Source organism: Astatotilapia calliptera, chromosome 15 (assembly GCF_964374335.1).
Source record: "Astatotilapia calliptera chromosome 15, fAstCal68.1, whole genome shotgun sequence".
NCBI lineage: Eukaryota > Metazoa > Chordata > Actinopteri > Cichliformes > Cichlidae > Astatotilapia > Astatotilapia calliptera.
The window spans coordinates 23519605-23539271 of record NC_137436.1 but is presented as its reverse complement, the minus strand read 5'-3'; the positions used below and the strand labels follow the sequence as shown (position 1 = coordinate 23539271).

The window sequence follows — 19667 nt, the reverse complement described above, 5'->3', positions numbered from 1 at the left end:
TCACTCCTTTCTCCTCCCTCCCGCCCTCCCTCCTCCTTCCACTCAGTGAGTCACCGATGAAAAGCAAACCCACACTGTTCCTAAAGAGACACAAAGGCTTATAAATAGCGCTGTGGAAGTGACGTCGGAGTGTCATAATATGTGTAGGCGTCCAAAAAGGCCAAGTCGAAGAGCAGCAATCAGCACTAGCACCTTTTCTTCCTCTCTGGGTTACATCTAACTTGGTATGCACTTGGTTGAAAAGCGATCATGAGAATGCTCACAGATACGCAGAAACAAAAGAAGACACACACAGATGTAGACAGAGTGCTTGCAGGCACTGTAACTGCACTGCAAAACTGCAGTAGACAGTGTATATGTGTGTGTTTCCGTTGTTTAACGTTTCTTAACCACACCAACACCTGACAGCAGAAGGGGCACAGAGCCACAGAGCACATATAAACATGCATGCTGAAGTTGCATTTTTGCTTTGTATTTCCTCATCTCAGAGTTTAAACAACCTCCCTCACACTCTGATTGCGACAGAAACACACACACACACCCACACTGTGGCCTCAGTGCTGGTAAGCAGGGCTCAGTGACGTTTGTGTCTGGGGGCCCAACGTGAGACCTATAAATAGCACCGGAGGAAAACATGTTTTATTCTTAGCAGCAAGAAAGTTAAATTTAAGCTAACTTGTGTTTTTCACATGTACTCCCCAAACCCCTACGCCCACTCAGAAAGACAGACAAACAAATACCAGAAACATTATCTCAACCTTGGGTCATATCTTTGTGTTTTCCATGGTGTTAAGAGTGAAAGAATGTGGAAGAAAACTCCAGTTGGGCAACAATGGGGATTCAATTGAGTTTAGCTAGCATTATAATCCGGTGATGCTGATTGGTTAGCATTATGGTCAGCTGACACAAATGCAGCCAAAGGCAGACAATCTTGGTGATTACTACAGGGGAAGTATGGTACTAATAATAGTCAAGGCAAGGCACAGCTTTTTTTAAGACCTTTCACAGTGTGAATCCAGTAATGTGAATGGCATAATTCCCTTATGTTGAAACACTCCAGTATCAATGAGTCATGGCTCATGTGTCCTTTGACGCCTGTAGCACACATCGGATGTGCCAGTGTGCACAGCAGCAGAGGATGTGCCAAAGAGGAAAGTGGATTAACGTCAGTTCTGGGTTAAACACGAGTCCAGAGTGAGTTGAGATTAAAAGTTTGATTTAGCTGTCAAAACAGCTTGGTCACTGAACATACAGAATATAACTCTACACATGAGGATAATGGTCCGAGATCCTGTTCAAAGTAACCAGAAAACCTTTGATTACTTAAACATTCATAAAAGCTGACATGACAAGAAATTCCCGGACCAGCTTTTATTATTATATAGTTTGTAGGAGCTGGATTGGCTTGAGACTTCCTGTTCCATCCTGCGGTCATGTTTTATAAATGCACATACATTTTCAAGAGCAATACGAGGTAATTTCACCCTCAGACCATATCTGGTGATTTTGAGACAGCTTTTCAACAACTGTGATCTCTCTGTTTCTGGACCCATCCACACGTCTTTCCTTTTTGGTTAATCAATAGGACTTTAACTGAAAGCAGAACACTTTGCTTAACAAAAAAGTTGCCCTTGTCTACAGATTGTTTAATATTTATATGCAAATATGTGGTTTGTAATTATCAGAGGTGTTTCCTGCCTTAGGCTTTCCACGTATGAGCAAGGAAGGGCACGGAGGTCACAGAACAGAGCTGCACCATCATTAAATATTGGAGATAGACCATTTTTGACTGAAGGGATTCTGTGTTCCCTCTTAAGCCCATTGGGAACCATATGTCCTTTATTATTCTTTTGACCTAGCAATATACCTTTACACAATTTCTACTACTTGGTGTGGCTTTTTGAAGAGATCTTTTAAAAGCACCCAAGATGACTTCGACTCAGTAAATGTTTCACAATCCTATCCTAAAAAGCCGCATATGGCTTCCTTAAAAATCATCTCTAATAAAAAAAAGACAAAAAAATCACTTGACTTCTACTGTACCTCTTGTTGCCATTTGGAGGTCTCATATGGATGAACCTGCCAGTTGCAGCTGTAGTAGCTGCTATCACGCACACGTCAACATCCATCAGAATTCAACTCACACCCCACAAATAAACCAGCGGTGAAACTGACCTTTCAGCTTACATGGTTAACTTGGCTTAACTTCCCTTCAACCTTATGCAAGGTGACTGGTTTTGTAATGAAAGTTTTGAATGGTCACAATCTGCTGTGTGAGTGGGAGCCTGTAGTGAATGGCTTACATAAAGCTTTATTCATACATTCACCGACACAACCTGCCCCAGTTCCTGTGCGTAGGAGAGACATAGCTACTGGCGCTGTTTGTGTGTGTATGAGCGTGGGAAGTATACGTGCCAGTTGTGCGTGCGTGTGTGTGTGTGTGTGTGTGTGTGGGCTGGCAAAGGGCATGACGAGACACCCAAGTTGTAGGTAGGTCAAAACTAAGTACATTCAGAGGCTACACTCAGAGGTAAAAATAGTAGAAGTGATACACACTCAAACACTTGTAAAAAGTGATCTATCAAAATGCCCCAAATAAACACAGTTACTTAACATAAAGGAGCAGAGATCAGCTCTGCTTTCATAGACATGGAAATAGATCTAGGCAGTGTTTTATACCCACGGCATGCTTTACTTGGAACAACACACTCGATCTAAGTTTTTACGTTTGTGTGTAGGCAAACTGAATGGTCCTCTTTTCAGTAAGCATGATAATGTGCCCTCAATCCTCCAACCAAAACACATTTCACACAACATTAAACACAACATTTAAAGACAGTTTTAAGCACACTACATGTGCTGTTTGTATGAATGCAGAAACCTCCACGAATTTACTGAAAACGTGTTCAGGTGTTTTCTCAATAATAAAGAATTTGGAGCTTTAAAATATCTATATGAAGGTTAACACATGTATTGATGAAACCTGTTATATTTTGCTTGTGTTATATAAGATCTATACAACCCACCTGCTGTTCAAATCTTTTGTTTGTGAAATGCAGCCAATCAGAAGCTATAGTAAAAGGAGAGGAGCTAACATGATAGTGGATGAGCTGAAGGGCTGCACCCGAGGCCGGTCGGTATAAGGAATAAACAAGGATTAAGTGAACTGCGTCAAATGGCATAACGCTGTACAATGCCATGAATAAGTGCATCCAGCTAAAACAACATAGTCAGATCCTCAGAGACATTTTCAAAGAGCAACATGGAAACATGAAGGGGGAAGGTCATTATTAGGAGGTATGAGGGGGTGTTGTTGGCTAGAGTCAATTTCAGATCATGGTCCGTGTTCAGTTTGTCCTTGTCTCACTTTGCTTCTTACTTTTGCTCTTCTTGATTTAAGGTACCTGGTTAGCTTGTGGTTCTGGAATTAGATTAGTCTCCTTTCTCAGTGTCAGCTATACGTCCTGAAGAATTAGACTTAAAGGTACTCAGTGTGTTTAAAAGTGATGACAAGCAGTCTATAGAGTGTATGAGGAGCTGAAAGTGAAACTCCTCTCACCGTTGCCTTCACCCAGACCTTGTTTGAACTGGCAGTTTTACCTTGGACATGAAACTTGGCACCTTTTCAGCAGTTTGTTGAATCCATCCTCTAGCTTTGTCCTGCTGGGATCTTTCCAACACACCTGTCCTTTAAAACTGAGGAATTCAAAAGGATATTGCAACTACTTCTCAATATCCCAGTTTCCTTGTACGGGAATGCCCTCAGACCTCTTGACAGACTGCTTTACAAAATAGAAGTTCGATGGAAATTAATTAAATAAACATGTTGATATAAATTAAGCAACAAGAGATTCAAGAGAATTCATGTGCTTGCAGGTATGTACAAGTAGACTCATACGCACATATGCCCAAACCCTGGAGGTATGAACACTGTGTGGGCATTAACCATGCAGTAAGAACAAAAGGCTGTGTGTGTGTGTGTGTGTGCTGCTCTGTGAAGTGTGTGGGAGGCTGTTCAATCCTGAGGGCTGAAGGCACTCTCTCTCTCTCCCTTTCTCTTTCACTCGATTTCATCCGACTTATTGGGAAGACAGTTGGGAATAATGTTGCCAAAACGACAAGATAATAGATCAACATTTGTACAAATCCCTTCCCTCCTTGAATCATTATGAGAGTATGCATGCATCACTAACACACCCACATGCACGCTCACCAGTAATCCCTCTCCTACAGTGTCTTGTTCAGATATGCAGTAGATAAGCCTCTCATTTACTTTCAGTGAAAGAAACAGTTGAGGACAGAGCTCTGTGCGTGTGTGTCTGTGTGTTTGCGCGCGTGTACGTGTGGCTAGTTATTCTTAAATTGGCCCGCTAGGGTGCTGCATACCAACTCAAATGGTTGGAATTCCTGTGACAAAAAAACAGAGAGAAAGCATATTTGCAAGTGTTTGTCTTGCCCTGTCTGTCACTCATTGCATAATATATTTGTAAAAAAGACACAAGCAGAATACAAATTAGATCCCCGTTCCATATTTGATACTCTATGATTAAGACTAAAAGGATAAAGAGGGAGAACACATGACAAAGATGCAGGGAGGGTGCAAGGAAACAGAAAGGGAACAATCATACAGGACACAAATGAGGAAACAGGTATGGATTATAGGATAAAGAAGGAACAAAGCCACTGATGAGGACTCAGATAAGGGAACAATAATACATAAGGAAATAAGAAAGTAGGGATCCAGTTGGAGAAGGGATACTTATGGGTATTAACTTACAGGAGAGAGAACGGGAACACAAAAGATGGAACAATTAATGCTCGTTAAGAAAAGAAAGGGGAATTTATAAAGAAAAAAAAAGATAAAGACGTGAACAATCATAAGGGATCCAAGGTAGAGGTAGAGAGAGAAGGAACAAGGATGTAAAAGGCAGGTGGAGGATTTTGGGAAGAATACACAATGAACAGAAAGAGGACAAAGAAAAGGGAACACGCACCCAAGAATACAGATGGACGGAAAAAGCACATAATGTAGAGAGTAAACGAGGGAGAAAAGCTGTTTGAGAAGAGGAAAAAAGACCAAAAGAGCAGGAGAAAGGGCACAAATTACAGGAAGGTTACACAAAGAGCGAGGACAAAGCTCAAGGACATCAAGGAGGGGGGAAAGCACTTGTCAAGAAAACCGAGACCTTGCTGAGATGTGGAAACCAAGAAAGGAGAAAAAGAACAAGGATGCAATGGGAACGGGACAAAGTGGAAAGACTAAGGACTCGCTTGCGGGAATAAAGATGAAGGAGAGGTGAGGAAACAAAAACGACAAGCACTCAGGTGAAGTTAAATACTAAGAGTGAAGAAGACTAAATGAGGAGTCTAAAGTAGAACAAAGGTGAGGAAACAAATCTAAAGAAAGGAGACAAGGCAAAACATCAGTAAAAGAGCACACAATGACAAGCCAAAAAAGGAGGATAGAGAAGGTATTTAAGGTTAAGGTTTAAATTGAAAGATTTAGGAGTTTGAGAATAAGTACTCACAAGAGTAATCAAGGAGAGTGCAACAGGACAGAGGTGAGGAAATAAACACTACAGAAAGGTAACAAGCATAGAAACTGGGGAACTAGGCCACAGCAGAGACAATTCAGGTGAGGTAATGGTATGTTTACAAATGGAACGTAGCTGGTGAGGAAGAGGGTCATGCAAGCTGGTGTCAGATGCCTTTACTCTACTAACACACACACACACACACACACACACACACACACACACACACACACACACACACACACACACACACACACACACACACAGTTATATGTATACCAAATAGATGCATGCATGGACTGCTCACACACAAAGCCTGGGTTCGAGTTTCTGAGCAGCAGCCGAAGTGTTCTGGTGCTTTGGGTGGTCAGAGGCTAAGTAAATTATTTAAACATGTTACTAATGGTTTCCATTCAGTGATTAACAACTTTATACAGCCAAAGAGAGAGAGAGGGGGGTGGGGTGGGGGTGGAGGGAGAAGGGCCGGTTGAGGGCAGCTGGCAGTGTGTTTGTTTTTTGGCTCTGCTCTGTTTGGCCCCAACTGGACTGAAACCACACACACCTCCAGTAAAACTCTACCTTTGTTTTACCTGGAGGGACACAGAAGTTACTGGAACAATAAGTTGGACTGCTGAGAGAGTGTGTGTACACCCATGCCTGTGTGTGTGTGTGCTGTTAGAGTGCACCAGGAGCTGGTTCATTTACTGGCATAATAACTAGGTGTTTCATCTGCCCTTCAACCATCTGTAGATGTAAATTGTGCCAATAAGGGCTGAAATATCCACAACATCTACTACTACTTAAATCCATTCTAAAGTAAGCTGAATGAATATGATTTGTGCAGTGTGCCTATCTAATCCTGGCCCAGTATCCTAAGACTGTCATTCTCATTGGAAGAAGAAAAAAGACACACTTCAAGCATGAATGACAACACAGGGCTCTACCCTCTCCAAGCCCAGTGAGCTGTAATATACCTCTCTTGGAATTAGATTCAGAGATAATGTGGTTGGATTCAGTCATCACTGTCATTGTGTTATAGTCATCAAGTAATAATTGAACCAGGCAGGAACAGGAAACGAACGCCTGCTGACCCATCCATCCACCCCAGTGACCACAGTGCCCAGGTCAGATTGGTGTAATCGCCCACAACTCTCACCTGTCACCCGATTCCAATTCTCTCTTTTGGACTTTTAGGGTTTTTAGTTCCCTAAATGTATATCACCCTAAAAAAATGCCCCCCCAATATTTCCTTTTGCAAAGACATTTCCAAGAAAGCACAGTTTGATGCTAATTATGAGTCAAAAAATGTGAAATTAAATTTGAAATCAATTTTTTATCAATTGAAGACAGCAGTGCAGTCCATAAAGATTAGTATAATCTGGACAAAATGTGAAGAAAGGGAGTTATGTCTGAGAGAAAACATCCTTTTATATTTCTGGGTGAAAACAAAAGTGGCGTATGTGTGAACCACAGCAGCGCGCTGACTGCAAGTTGCTGCAAAGTTAAATTTAAAGCACTTTAAGACTTCTCTGTGCCAGGCCAAATAAAATCTGTGGCCAATTTCACCCCCTGCCAAAAGTTTTATAAATAAAAAATTCACTTTCTCAGCAGTTATATTACAATACCTGCTTTCTTAAATTAGGCCAGGTAAAAGTTTTACGCAACTCCGTGTCGAAAATTAAAAAGCCATGTGTGAATTATGATGGTTGCACAAGGCTTACGTCTTAATGGAAATTAGAAACATCACCTTCCTTCTACACACTTACTGTGCCCTTGAGCAGGGCTTTTGAGCTCAAACTGGTCCAGTGAAGGCCAACAGCAGGAGTCTGTGGTTTCACCAGGATGTTCCCAGCATGAAATAAGTGAAATGAAGTTTAGCAGAACAGGAACACATGCAGCTCTACCTACTGACAGAAAAATCCAGGTCTTAGGAAGGGAACTGTAACACTTTCTCCATCCCAACTACCCTTCAAAATGTCTCCTTGACTTCTATTTCTGTTTTTCACTTTCTACATTTCCCAAAGAGCTTTGACAGCCTCAAAAGAGAGTGCCTGAGCTGGTGCTGTCACCTCTGGGTTATACGTGTAGGTGGTCAGAGAGCTTTTCCAGGTAAAATACACTCAGACTTTTTCATAACCCGTCCTGTCTTTTACTGCAGCTGCACCGAATTCTGGTCTATTTTCCGCTCTTGTGGGTGCAAAATTCAACCTTCCTGCCTCTTTAACAAAACATTTCTTCTTTTGAGAACGTTGAGTGGCACCACAAGAAGGTAACTCGAAAAAGAAGCCCTCGCTGTTCGATTCAGAGGGACTGACGCCAAAATGTGGGCAATAAGCTGCCAAAAGCAGGTCCTCATTCTCTAAAAGAAGGCAGATGGAATAATAAAAGAAGCAATAAAAAACAAGCATTTACATCGTCGCAAATAAAAATGTACAAGCGCATTGAGCGCGAAAAAAGTTATAAACAGCAATGAGATTCAGTTTATAAGATCAACCGCAGATATATAAACTGTATACGAAAGATATACACCACATAAACCTGCAATTCTTCTAATGGACAGCATTTGTTTGAAAAGTCAGACACTATAAAGGCCTATGAGAAAATGCCCATGACCCCAGTCCCTGGTTTCATGATGTTCATTTAAATTATAGTTACATTTTGAGTGAAATAAATTAGGTTGTGGCTATATTGTGATTTACAGATCACTATGGTAGTGACAATCACAAGGAAGCCGTAGCGCTGACCCCTTTGACTCTAGATGGAGACCAATTAAATGAACCAAAAATTAACAACTGAGGCCATAAATGTATTTGAAAAAACTCGAGAGAGCTGAAAGGTCATTTTCCAAAAGACTTCTGCATAGTAAGTCTTTGTGGCGCGGGTGTGGTCTCTGGCCCACTGCAGAGGAGGGGTGGCACGGTGAGCTCCCGGGGCGGCGCAGAGGCGTGGCTGAACAGGTGTTTGTTGTGACTCTTCTTATGTTTCAGTGACAGTCGAGGAAGGGAGGGGAGTGACTACTGAGCGGGAGTGTCTGTGTCCCGTGCGCTGAAGCCGAAACCACGGCTATAATAAAATAAGTGAGTGTCACTGTACCCACGGTGTGTGTGCGTGTGTTGGGGTCCGACGTCACAGTCTTCTTTTTGAAACCTTAGCCGTCACCCCCTGCTGGTCATTGAAGATTTAAGAGCATGTCTTTTGTCCTGTCTTCCTTCTCTACCCCCAACCAGTCAAGGGAGATGGCCGCCCCTCCCTGAGCTTGGTTTTGCCGGAAGTTTCTTCCTGTTAAAAGGTTTTTTTACTTCCCACTGTTGCCAAAGTGCTTGCTCATAAGGGGTCATATGATTGTTGGGTTTTTCTCTGTATGCATTATTGTAGGGTCTACAATAATATAAAGTGCCTTGAGGCGACTGTTGTAGTAATTTGGCGCTGCATAAATAAATTGAATTAAGGCGCTTCTGCACTGACCTTACTTTTCAGTATGGACTGGCTGTGTTTAAATACCAAAAACTTGGCAGATACTTAATTTTTCGTAAAATCATTCAAGTTGCTTCATCCACACAGCAAATTACAACAGATACAACACATTTGGGAGCGTTGACAGGTGAAAAAATGCTGCAATTTTATCTAAATAAAGAATTGGCATGATAAACTCTTGTTCATGTTCACTGTTGTCCTATCATGTCACCTCATCAACGAACACAGTCACTGTACCAACAAGGTTTCTGTGTAATTTCATGTAAAGTGATACAAAACATAATTTCCTTTGTCATTTCCTGGTCTGAATTCGCACTTCCACCGAGATTTAGCATTACAAAGTAGATTTTTAGGGTTAAGACTGACTTGAAATGACTAAGAATGGGGTATTATGATTGGCCGCAGAGGCAAATGAAGACATAGATTCATTTTGGACACAAAAATAATAGCACCGAAAACTGATTATTTTATCTCCAGAGTGCAAAACTATCATCATTGTTTTGTCAGTCAAGCACTCATGTTGCCCACCGTTCATGTTGAGGCAGCCGTGTTTGGTTTTAATTTAGTGTTGTCAATCATCAGGTCGGCAGATGCACTGCTGGATTTGAAAGAGAAAAACAGAGAGAAGAGGCTCTCCAGAAATGACTGAAATTAAATCTAAAAGAGTGTGAGAGAGATGAATCAAATGAACTCAATTTGAACTGTGATGCACAACAAACACGCACGCATGCACATGCACACACACACACTTGAGCAGGCGGCTTGTAGACACTGATTTACAGCAGGTAGGAAGTCATTATGCTACTGAATATTTCTCTCAGAAAAAAAAATCTGAAAATATGTGTGTGTCTGTGTGTACAAGTGTGTGTGTGGGCCCAGAATAGAGTAAATGTGTGGGAGGTGGCAGCACAGGCAGGTTTGCAGAGACAGGATGAGGGTGTATGTGTGTGTGTGTGCGTGTGCGTGTGTGTGTGTGTGTGAGTGTGTGTGTGTGTGTGTGTGTGTGTGTGTGTGTGTGTGTGTGTGGGAGGAGGAAGTTTTTGGTGTGCCAAGGTTATAGTTTTGCTGCTGCTGAATTACAGTTATAAAAGCTTCAGTTACACAACGGAAAATACTCCAAACTTATCACTACTCTGTGACGGAGAAGAAATCTAACTTTATCTTTTAATGCTAGATATAGATATAGATATAGATATATAAGGACTGGAATGAACAAAATGATGCATAATTCTTTCTGTACCCACATGATCTCTAAGAACATTACAGAAAGTACAAAGGATTTTTCTCATCATTATTATTATTTATGTCAGAAATTAGGACAAATCCTCTGACAACTTGAATTCTCATTAAGTGAGAAAAACATCAACCTGTAACATCGGTAAAACGCTGCTGACATAATTGATGCATCATTACAGCCTTGATGCACATAATGATGCATCAAGGCTGAATCTGCGTGCTTTACTCTTTAGTCTTGATACCAGTAAGACTGAAGAATGCAAGACATTTACTCATAATGCAGTATTTTCTTACTTTGCTTTATGCTTCTTTAAGTAACAAGTCTACAGTACCAGCAGTGTAGAAATGCTGAATGACTCATGAATCTAAACTCAACCAACAAATGGGTTTAAAAAACAGACACGAGAAACACAAAATTTGGGTGACATGATAGGCGGAGCGGTTGGGGTCCCCTGAGCATCTGATCCCTGCTTCCAGGTGGCCGGACAGTATGCTGAATGTCATCGTCCTTTTCTCTAGCCTGCTTAACTGTCTTCATCGAATTGTTAAGGAACAGCTAAAAAGCCAGTGCAGTATAGAAATGCTGTTTAATTTACAAATTTAAGAAAATACAGAAAAATTAAATGATGAAGAAGGAAATATGTTTTTTTAAAGAAAATATTTCTGGCGCTCAAATGAAAAGAAAGCACCGCAAGCTCATAAAGTCCAAGGGGAAAACAATATGAGGGTATTTGTATGTTTTCCTACACACGGATTCTTCTTCCAGGCTTGCTGGTGGAGTAAATACATGTGAAAACTGTGTGTGAGCCTGCCAGTGTGAAACATGTGAATCAATGATTGCTTTATGGTGTTGTATATGTACACACGAAATTATATGTTTTCAGTCTGAAAGTCCTGAGCGGTGAGGTCACTCTCTGGTCTGCTGCAGCGCTGTCCAATGTCCACATGTCTGTATGTGGTTTCAGCTTTGAAAGACCACGACCATATTAGTCCTGGAAAAGAACCTTCAGTGTCAAATCAAATGACATCAAGTTTGGCTTTTCTCTCACAAATTACATTTTTTTACTACTGTATAACCAAAGGCCGATCTACTTGACTTCTCAAATTGTTTTCTAATTTAGTCCCATTTGTTTACCTCTGTTTGCTCTTAACATCAACCATCTGTTTCAAATTAAAATGTTTCTGGCTGCTTACTGGGGATACTCCCCACCCTTTGCTGGGAAGCTTTAATTGTGAAACCCTTAAGGAAGTGTTGGGTTTTATTAAGAAAGCATGCTCAAAAGCATGGCGAACACTAACAGAAAGACAGGAGGTGGAGCTGGAGGTGGCAGAGCTGAAGATGTTAAGATTTTAATTGGGAGTGACGAGGACCGACAAAATTAGAAATGAGTACATCAGAGGGACAGCTCAGATTGAGCAGTGTGTGACAAAGGTAGCGAGGCGAGGCTGAAATGATTTGGACATGTGGATAGGAGGAATTGTGGACAAAAGGTGTTGAATACAGAGCTACAACGCAGAAGGAAAAGAGGAAGACCACAGAGAAGATTAGTGGATGCGGTGAAGAAGAACATAAAGGGAATAATGCAAGGAATAGAGTGAGATGGAGGCAGATGATTTGCTTTGGTGACCACTAAAGGGAGAAGAAGCCTGAAAGCATCACCGATCAGACTTTATTAAAGTGCATTAATAAAGATGTGAGGACAGGCTTCTTGTTTAGAATTAAACACTGATTTGCAAGATGACTGTTTACACAGTGGGAGCTATGAAAATGTGTGTCATTGCGAAAACTGGGGTTTGGTAATTGGCAATTTTGGTTTTCCATATTTTTCCCCCAAAAGCTGAACCCATCTGTTAAAATCATAAATTTTAGTCGAAACAGACTGTATATAAAAGATGTTCCAAAAAATACCAGCACCACCACAAATACTGACTGATCCAGTTCTGTGACTTGAACTAGCAGAGTTGACCGATATGAGCTTGTGTCAGTCAAATCAGTTAATTCTGCCAAACTTTGAGCCCTAATGAAATTTAAAAAGGGGCCTTACATGCAGTTTAGCATGTTCAGTTATAACTGAAGGGGGAAATTAGCTATTGGGACCAAAACTGCATATCTGGATGCCAGGGTGTAAACTGTTAATTGCTGCCGTAAAGCAGAACATTTTAACATCGGGGTCTATGGGGACTGACTTGCTTTTGGAGCCAACCTCAAGAAACTTCTTTCTTGAATTGGCTTCATTTTTCAGGCCTGGAGGCTTTTTCTTGGGCGGAACTTTCTCTGTTAAATAATGTTCATTTCGAATTTGGAAACAGTGGGAGCCAAAACCACATGGCCCATTTAGTAACTGTCCTGGAGGTATCAGATGTATTAAGTTCGTTAGCGGATCAAGAATCTGCAGAGCTACATGAGAAGTACTCATGACAACTTGGCAAACTTCGTCTGTTAGGCTAGATTGTGTGATAAAATCAAAAGATCCCGAACAGCTACTAAGCAATGATTAAATTTTGTCAGCTCTTCAGTTTAGTATTTTTCTTTATTTATTCTGTTCTCATGCTGCTCAATATATTGCAGTGTACAATTACTGAGCCACAGTGATTCTGAAGAGGTAACAAGAGTTTACACACACACACACACACACACACACACACACACACACACACACACACACACACACACACACACACCCTGGGAAAGATAATGTGACACAGCACCAATTCAGGCTGTTAAAGAATTCCGTGTTCCATGTTCAGGCTCCTGGCTCACGCTCAAACATACAGTATATGCACTGTACCTACAGAGTTTTCTTTTCCGACACAGCGGTTCTTCCACAGCTGTGGCTGTTTGACCAACATGTTTCCATTTAACAGAGAAAGCAAAAAAGAGAGATGGTGAAAAAGATGGAGGAGAGAGAGGAGGGGGGGGGGGGCAAAAGAGACAGAGGGGAGGGGGGTGAAGAGGTGAGGAGGGGAAAAACAGGCGTCCTGTTGGTGTAAATTGCCAGTGGAAAAGAGAAGGCAGTCATATTTTCCACAGGGCTGCTGGGCCAGCCTTGAAACTATTACTGAGTTAGCCGCATGCATGTGTGTATGTGCGTGCACGTGTGCATGCATGTGTGTAGCTTCATTACATTTTCCACAACAGTTTGCAAAACGCACTAGGAAGCGAGATGGACAGAGGAAGAGGTAGTTAAGATTTTTTTCAGGGATGGACATCTTCTCATGGTCTGTTAAAGGTTCTTCTGTAACCCGGCAACAGCCAATAAGGAGCGTAAAGTTACACAGAGAAATTATACCGTGTTGGAGGTTGGTGGAAGCACTGCCATATTTCTTGAACATGACGGAAATCCAGGGTTGTCATCTGGCCCCTGAGTTACCGTCAGATGGGCAATGCTACCCGGTTTGTCTGAACCACTTTAAATCTCCTCCTGGAGAAATGCTTTAAGTGCACAGTCCACAGTCAAAAAGTTGTTGAGGATGACGGCACGTCTCTTCTTGCTCAACCACAAGTCCAGAAAGTGAGATTTTGGTGAGTCCAAGCTTGGCCAAAGCAGCATTAAAAATAGGTATGTCACATTAGCTTGATACTTGATTCTATTGTTTTGATGTTTAAATACAGCAAATCCTGTTTTCTCCTTTTGAACCAACGCCTCTGCTTGAAAGACAAAATTGCATGGTCATCAAGTGACAAAAGTCTGACTCAGTCAGGAGGCTCCATCTGGGGCTGAAAAATGAACCCAATGTGGAAGTGCCCCAAACTGCAGTTCCTCAAGTAGCTGACACTGGCCACAGAAACACTCCTGTGTTAAAATGCGTATCAAACATGTTAAGAAAAAAAAGTTCTGTTCTTGTTACAGCTTAAGGCTAGAGATGTGGCCACTTTGACTGACTAGCTGTGGCCGCTCGCTGTCTGCTATGCTAAAACCCTGTGAACTGGAGCTCTTGACAGTGACTGTGGTGTTGGTGCCATTTGGGGCAATGGAGGAAATTATTTGATGAATATCATTATTATAATAAGTAATACATCTATGCAGTTATTTATACTAACAGCCCATTCAGCGGGACGTTGCTCCACTTTTGGGGAATTTGGTTTAATTTAATACTTTATACTTATTCTATACTTTACTTTCTATATAAAAGGACACCATACCCAATTAAATGGGAGCACTGAGGCAATGCTTAACCCTGCTGTTGCAGCAGTACAAAAAAAACAAAAAACATAAGACTTCTGCACAGTCGCTATCGGTCTGAATCATGTGTGAGTTTGTGGCATGTTTCGAGGTTTAAGAGTCGCAGAATGCACAAAGAAGACACAAACTACAAACCACCAAAGCTACTGCAGGAGATGCAGGAAATGAAAATGTAACCCAAGTAACCAAAGAGCAAGAGCACTAGTGTATCTGAAGAAATGCAACCAGAGTTGAAATTAATGACTAATTGTTTAAAGTCTAAACAGTTCAAATGTTTAATGAGATGGATCATTCAAACAATTAGCTATGCTAAAGCCTGTTTTAACCAAAAGCTTGGCCTAAGTTCTTCTCCATGAGATGTAGTTTAATAGGATTTTTAAAACTATTTTCCAGTTTAACCAAATTTACTTTTGGCTCACTTCGGTAACGTAGGTACAAGTAGGGATGGGTTCAATTCACGGTTTTGAGTTCAAATTCCAGTTTCAGATTTGGGTCAGTGTTTTTGTTTACAGGTTTCAGTTTCACACCCTTGTAGACCTCTATTGGAGACCAGGGCAGCGTGTCAGAGTAGCTAACACTCTGATCTCCTTGATCTGGAATTTCATTTATACTTGAATCATCTCCGAGCTGACCTGAAGCCATACCAAAACAATCGCTCCTCTTTCCTGGTTGATGTATATTTAGCCGTGATGCCTGCAGCTGCGGCCGCAGAGACGTTGGTGACGCAAACTGCAGAACCTCCGCACACTAGCAGCTATTGTAGGAGCCCTTCTTCATGCATTCATGTTGAATTAGCAGCGTGCACAGTGGCAGCCGTTGTAGAAGTCGGTGTGTTTTATGTAACTTGCCTTTAGAGATCCGTGAGTCTTTGAATGAAAAGATGCATCGATGCTCTGCTGCTTCCAGAGTGGGAGCTTCCAGCCCACAACAACTCTGTAAATGTTTGACTCAAGACTATTCCTGGTGTGTGTTTGCGCATATGGGCATGATGCTCACACTTATGTAAGTGTCTTTCATCTGCATCCCTCTTCCCCACTCCACTCTCCTCCCCTTGTTGTTTTCAGTCCCCTCTTCTCTCCCAACTCAACGCTTCCTTCGATTTTCTGCTGCCTTGTTTACGCATCTCTCTCCTCTTTCAGCCTTCTTTTCCTTTCCATTCACCCCCCTCCTCTGCTCTCCTCTCGTTAAAAAAAGCCTGCAGGCAGGTTTTAGCAGCACCTATAATGCTGAGTTAGTTTTACTCTCAGGAACCAAGTGTCATCCTGGAGGCCATTTTTCACTGTGTTACATCAGAATCTGCAATCCAAAGCTTGCAACATCACCAATAATAGAACTCCTACTATGTAGGGCAGATAATTACCAAAACTTTCAGTCACACACTTCAGAAACCAAGCGAGATGCACTCGGGGCTTTTGTTACCCTCATTTATGTCAGGAAGGCAGACAAAGAGTATTCCAGCGCAACTACTTTTCTGGCTCCAGGCATTGGGAGTTGCCCATTGTGGTGGGCAATAAAATATGTATATTATGGAAACAACACCTTGTACTTGAATGAAGGAACATGCAGTCCTGTAAGAACTGTTGTACTCTACAAAAAGAAGACTAGTATTACTCAGAATTGCAGCCTAGACTTAGAGTAAGTGCTTTTTGATAATCACAGTCTTTTTCTCGGGCATTCACTGTAAATCTTAACCTTTTATGCATTCATCTCAGTGCCTCTGCGGCATCAAAAGCATCTTTGGACTATCTACTGGAGAATGTAATTTTTAAAAGAATGGGGTTAATTTCTTAAACTTGCGAGTTGCCAGTGATTTAGCAACAGATTATTTTAACAACCTCCAATTACAGGAGGTTCATCTTGTAGCTACAAAACAAGCACATTTTAACCTTTTACCACCCATCAGGGTCAACAGTGAACCACTTTGGGCTAAGGTTTGAGTTAGGCTGAATTTTTGATGAATGTTATAACAGACATACTTTCAGAAAGTTGAGGATGTCACCTTTCAAATTTGGACACAAAAGATCTTCTGTAGCTACTAAGATTCCTTTATGGGTATCCCAAAAACATGAAAATTCCATATGCTCCAGGCACAGATTTGAAGGTAACACTAACCTACCCGCTCTAATTGCAATACAGTAATGATAATAATATATCAATATTAGCTTGGGGACACATCTCTAGGCTTGAGCAACACATTGGATGAGAGTGTCCAATGATAATGGCTGAAACTCAGAAAACTGATCTAATCTGCTAAACATCAAAGATACCAGTTGTTTCAACATTTCAGTATAAGCACATTTACACCATTTAACTTGCAATACAAACTTAAATACACTCCCTTGTTCTTCAAATGGCTTTTCCACTTTGCTTTGTGGTGATCTGAATGGTTAATCCTCAATCCTAACCACTTGGTTTTCTAACCCTAACTTCCTCTGCCATGCACTGCTTTTTGCATTTACACTTCAGCCTTCTGTCTACCATAACCCTAACCTCTCATCACCTCTGTGCCTAAGCATAATCTTGTGGATGTAGCTCATCTGCCTGATGTAGATCTTTAATCGAGTTATAGGTTTTGCTAAACATGACAAATACTCATCCACCTCAGAGGCCTTTGCTTGTGCAGCTACGGCACATTACTTCTGTCAAAAAAATGTTGGGTATGGAGCAAAACCCGCATCTTCAGTCCAACATTATATATTTACACGGTTCAGGTGTTTGTCACAAGGATCTCTGTATCCTCCAAAAACACTCAGGCGAAGTGAACCGTGAACACATCGAGCTGTGTTTGTTTGACTGCCAGAGCTGCTCAGCATCATCTGAATCATAGCTGGTGTTTCTGATACGAGCTTCCAGCACTTTCAGTAATGTGTCACAATGACATCATGGCATAAAATAAATCTTTTACACAGCTGCAGTATCAACATGAGAAATTCTCTCCGCTCCCAACGCTTTCTTTTCACCTTAAAGGTGAGAGAATCATCATGGCTTCGGGGCTCGATGTGAGTTTTTCGTTTCTTGTTTCCATATGAAACTACTTTTAAACTACTGTTAAAAGGAAACCTATTAAAAGGCAGAGTTGGGGTACAAATCTGCAGCTTAAATCTGTAATTCCACTGTATGAACATGTCGGGATGGATCTGTGAAGACGTAAGTGCGACGAAAAGGGAGTAAAAGCTGCTTCTAACATGATAGGTATTCCAAGAAAGCAGCAGCCATCACTGTCGCTCAAGTGGCCAATTCCCCCCTCTGCCAGTAACTTGATGTTTACAGAAGAATACAACTCCAGAAGGACCAAATGATGGTTGGTTAGCTGCAAAATTGGCCGACAGAGTAGAAAAACCCAGACTCTGCCAGAATGTATCCCAACATTTGGATAGCTGCCGGCAATTTCTGAGTCTGTTTGTAGCATCTTATCCTGTCCTGGCTGGTTATTTATAAGCAGCAAAATGTATGTGCTGTGCATGCTGTAGGTGTGTGTGAGTGCACTGCAGTTTATTCTTGACACAATGGGGGCGGGTGGTTGAATGACTACTGTCCCCAACACCCGTTACTTGCACGCATGCGCGCACGTATCACACACACACACACACACACACACACACACACACACACACACACACACACACACACACACACACACACACTCTAGTGCTGACTGTCCACCCACGCACTAATCTCTGTCCCTTCACATCCGCAGAGCAGCAGGTAGGTAGGAGGTGTGTGGTCTGAGTGTGTGTGTGTGTGTGTGTGTGTGTGTGTGTGTGTGTGTGTGTGTGTGTGTCTGTTCACCAGTATGACTAACATCTTACAGAATTAAAAACCCTCAGTAGCACAGATGGCTCGGTGAGCAAACTAGACGGACAAGAGTTGGCTAATTTCAACTGATTAATGCATGAAATTCTTCCTAGATGTTACCGCATTTTCAGGCCAGAAGCAGACACATCCGTTTGTTTGCGTGCACGCCACACCTGCATGTAAAACTCTTCCTGTTACATTTGCTGCTGCAGTTTTTGCTGCTGATTTGCATCTCTCTTCCTTCTTGCCCTCACACTTTTCAGCATGTAAGACAGAGAATGGCCAGAACTATGCGGACACCTAAACATGACATTGTAATTCCCAAGAAGGTCAACACTGACATTACAGCATGACCTTTTCTGTATTCTCGCTCTTCTCTTTTTAAGTCTGCCTGATATTTTTCACATGGTGGTTGTTTAAGGGTTCCCTACATGTGATGAATTATCTTATTCTCTACATTGTGGACACAAAATGGTAATAAATTGTACTCCTATTGTGTTCATTCACCTCAACAATGGTCAAAAATTGAAATAATAAAATTGTTCAGAGTTTTAACATTTGCAGACTGAATGCTCTTGTAAGTAGGAAGTAGGTGATGCTGTGCCAGAACCCTATACATGTTGCTCTCTGACGCACCAGAAGGAAAATGTGTTGTAAGAGAACTTCCAGTTTAGAGTCAACATTGTTTTTGCACAATAGGATGAAAACATGTCTCTCACTTTAGGTGTCACTTTGTTCCATAAAAGACACCTTAACTTGTCGCTATAGTATGATAGTATGATGTCTTGAGCCAACCCCATTTCTTTATATTTTTCTGAAAAATGTTAAATAGGTGCAGTGATGTATTGAGACATCTGACAATATAAAATATACACATAAAAGGCAGAAAAAAGATTCTGTAAAAGTATGTGTGAGTGTTTGCATTTGGTATGACCACTCTTTGAAGGACATTTAAAACCTTTCTATGGCTGCCTTTTCTCACACTGCCACAGTGATATTGAGGTCCAAGTTCTGGGGAGGCCAATCCATGATTAATAGTTAATAATACTATAATAATAGTAGTCTATTCAGGCATGCTATTACTGCACTGGCAGTGTGTCTGGCATCAGTGTCAGGCTAAAAAATGGTGTTGCCAATCAAATACTTTCCATATCCCAACACCACTGCCAGAAATGCAACCATGTTTTCCAGACAACTGTAGAAACCCACTGTTGAACCTCTCTCTTGACCCCCTCCATACATATTGACAAATATTTTAACCAAAAATATCTAAATTGCATTCATCACATCATCAGACCTGTTACCACTGATTGTCAGTCCAGTTCTTCTGTAGTTTGGCGTACCTCACCCTTTTCATCCTGCTTCCTTTCCTTATGAATGGCTTCCTGACAACCATCTACTGAGACTTCCTGATGAAGCTTCAGTGAACAGTAGGTGGATCAAC

At 41.5% G+C, this 19667-nt stretch overlaps 1 protein-coding gene across 2 annotated transcripts in view; it reads right to left on the bottom strand.

The window, feature by feature from the left end:
- Positions 1-19667, bottom strand: part of hivep2a (HIVEP zinc finger 2a) — a 120419-nt gene that overhangs the window by 21998 nt on the left and 78754 nt on the right. The window lies entirely within an intron of this gene.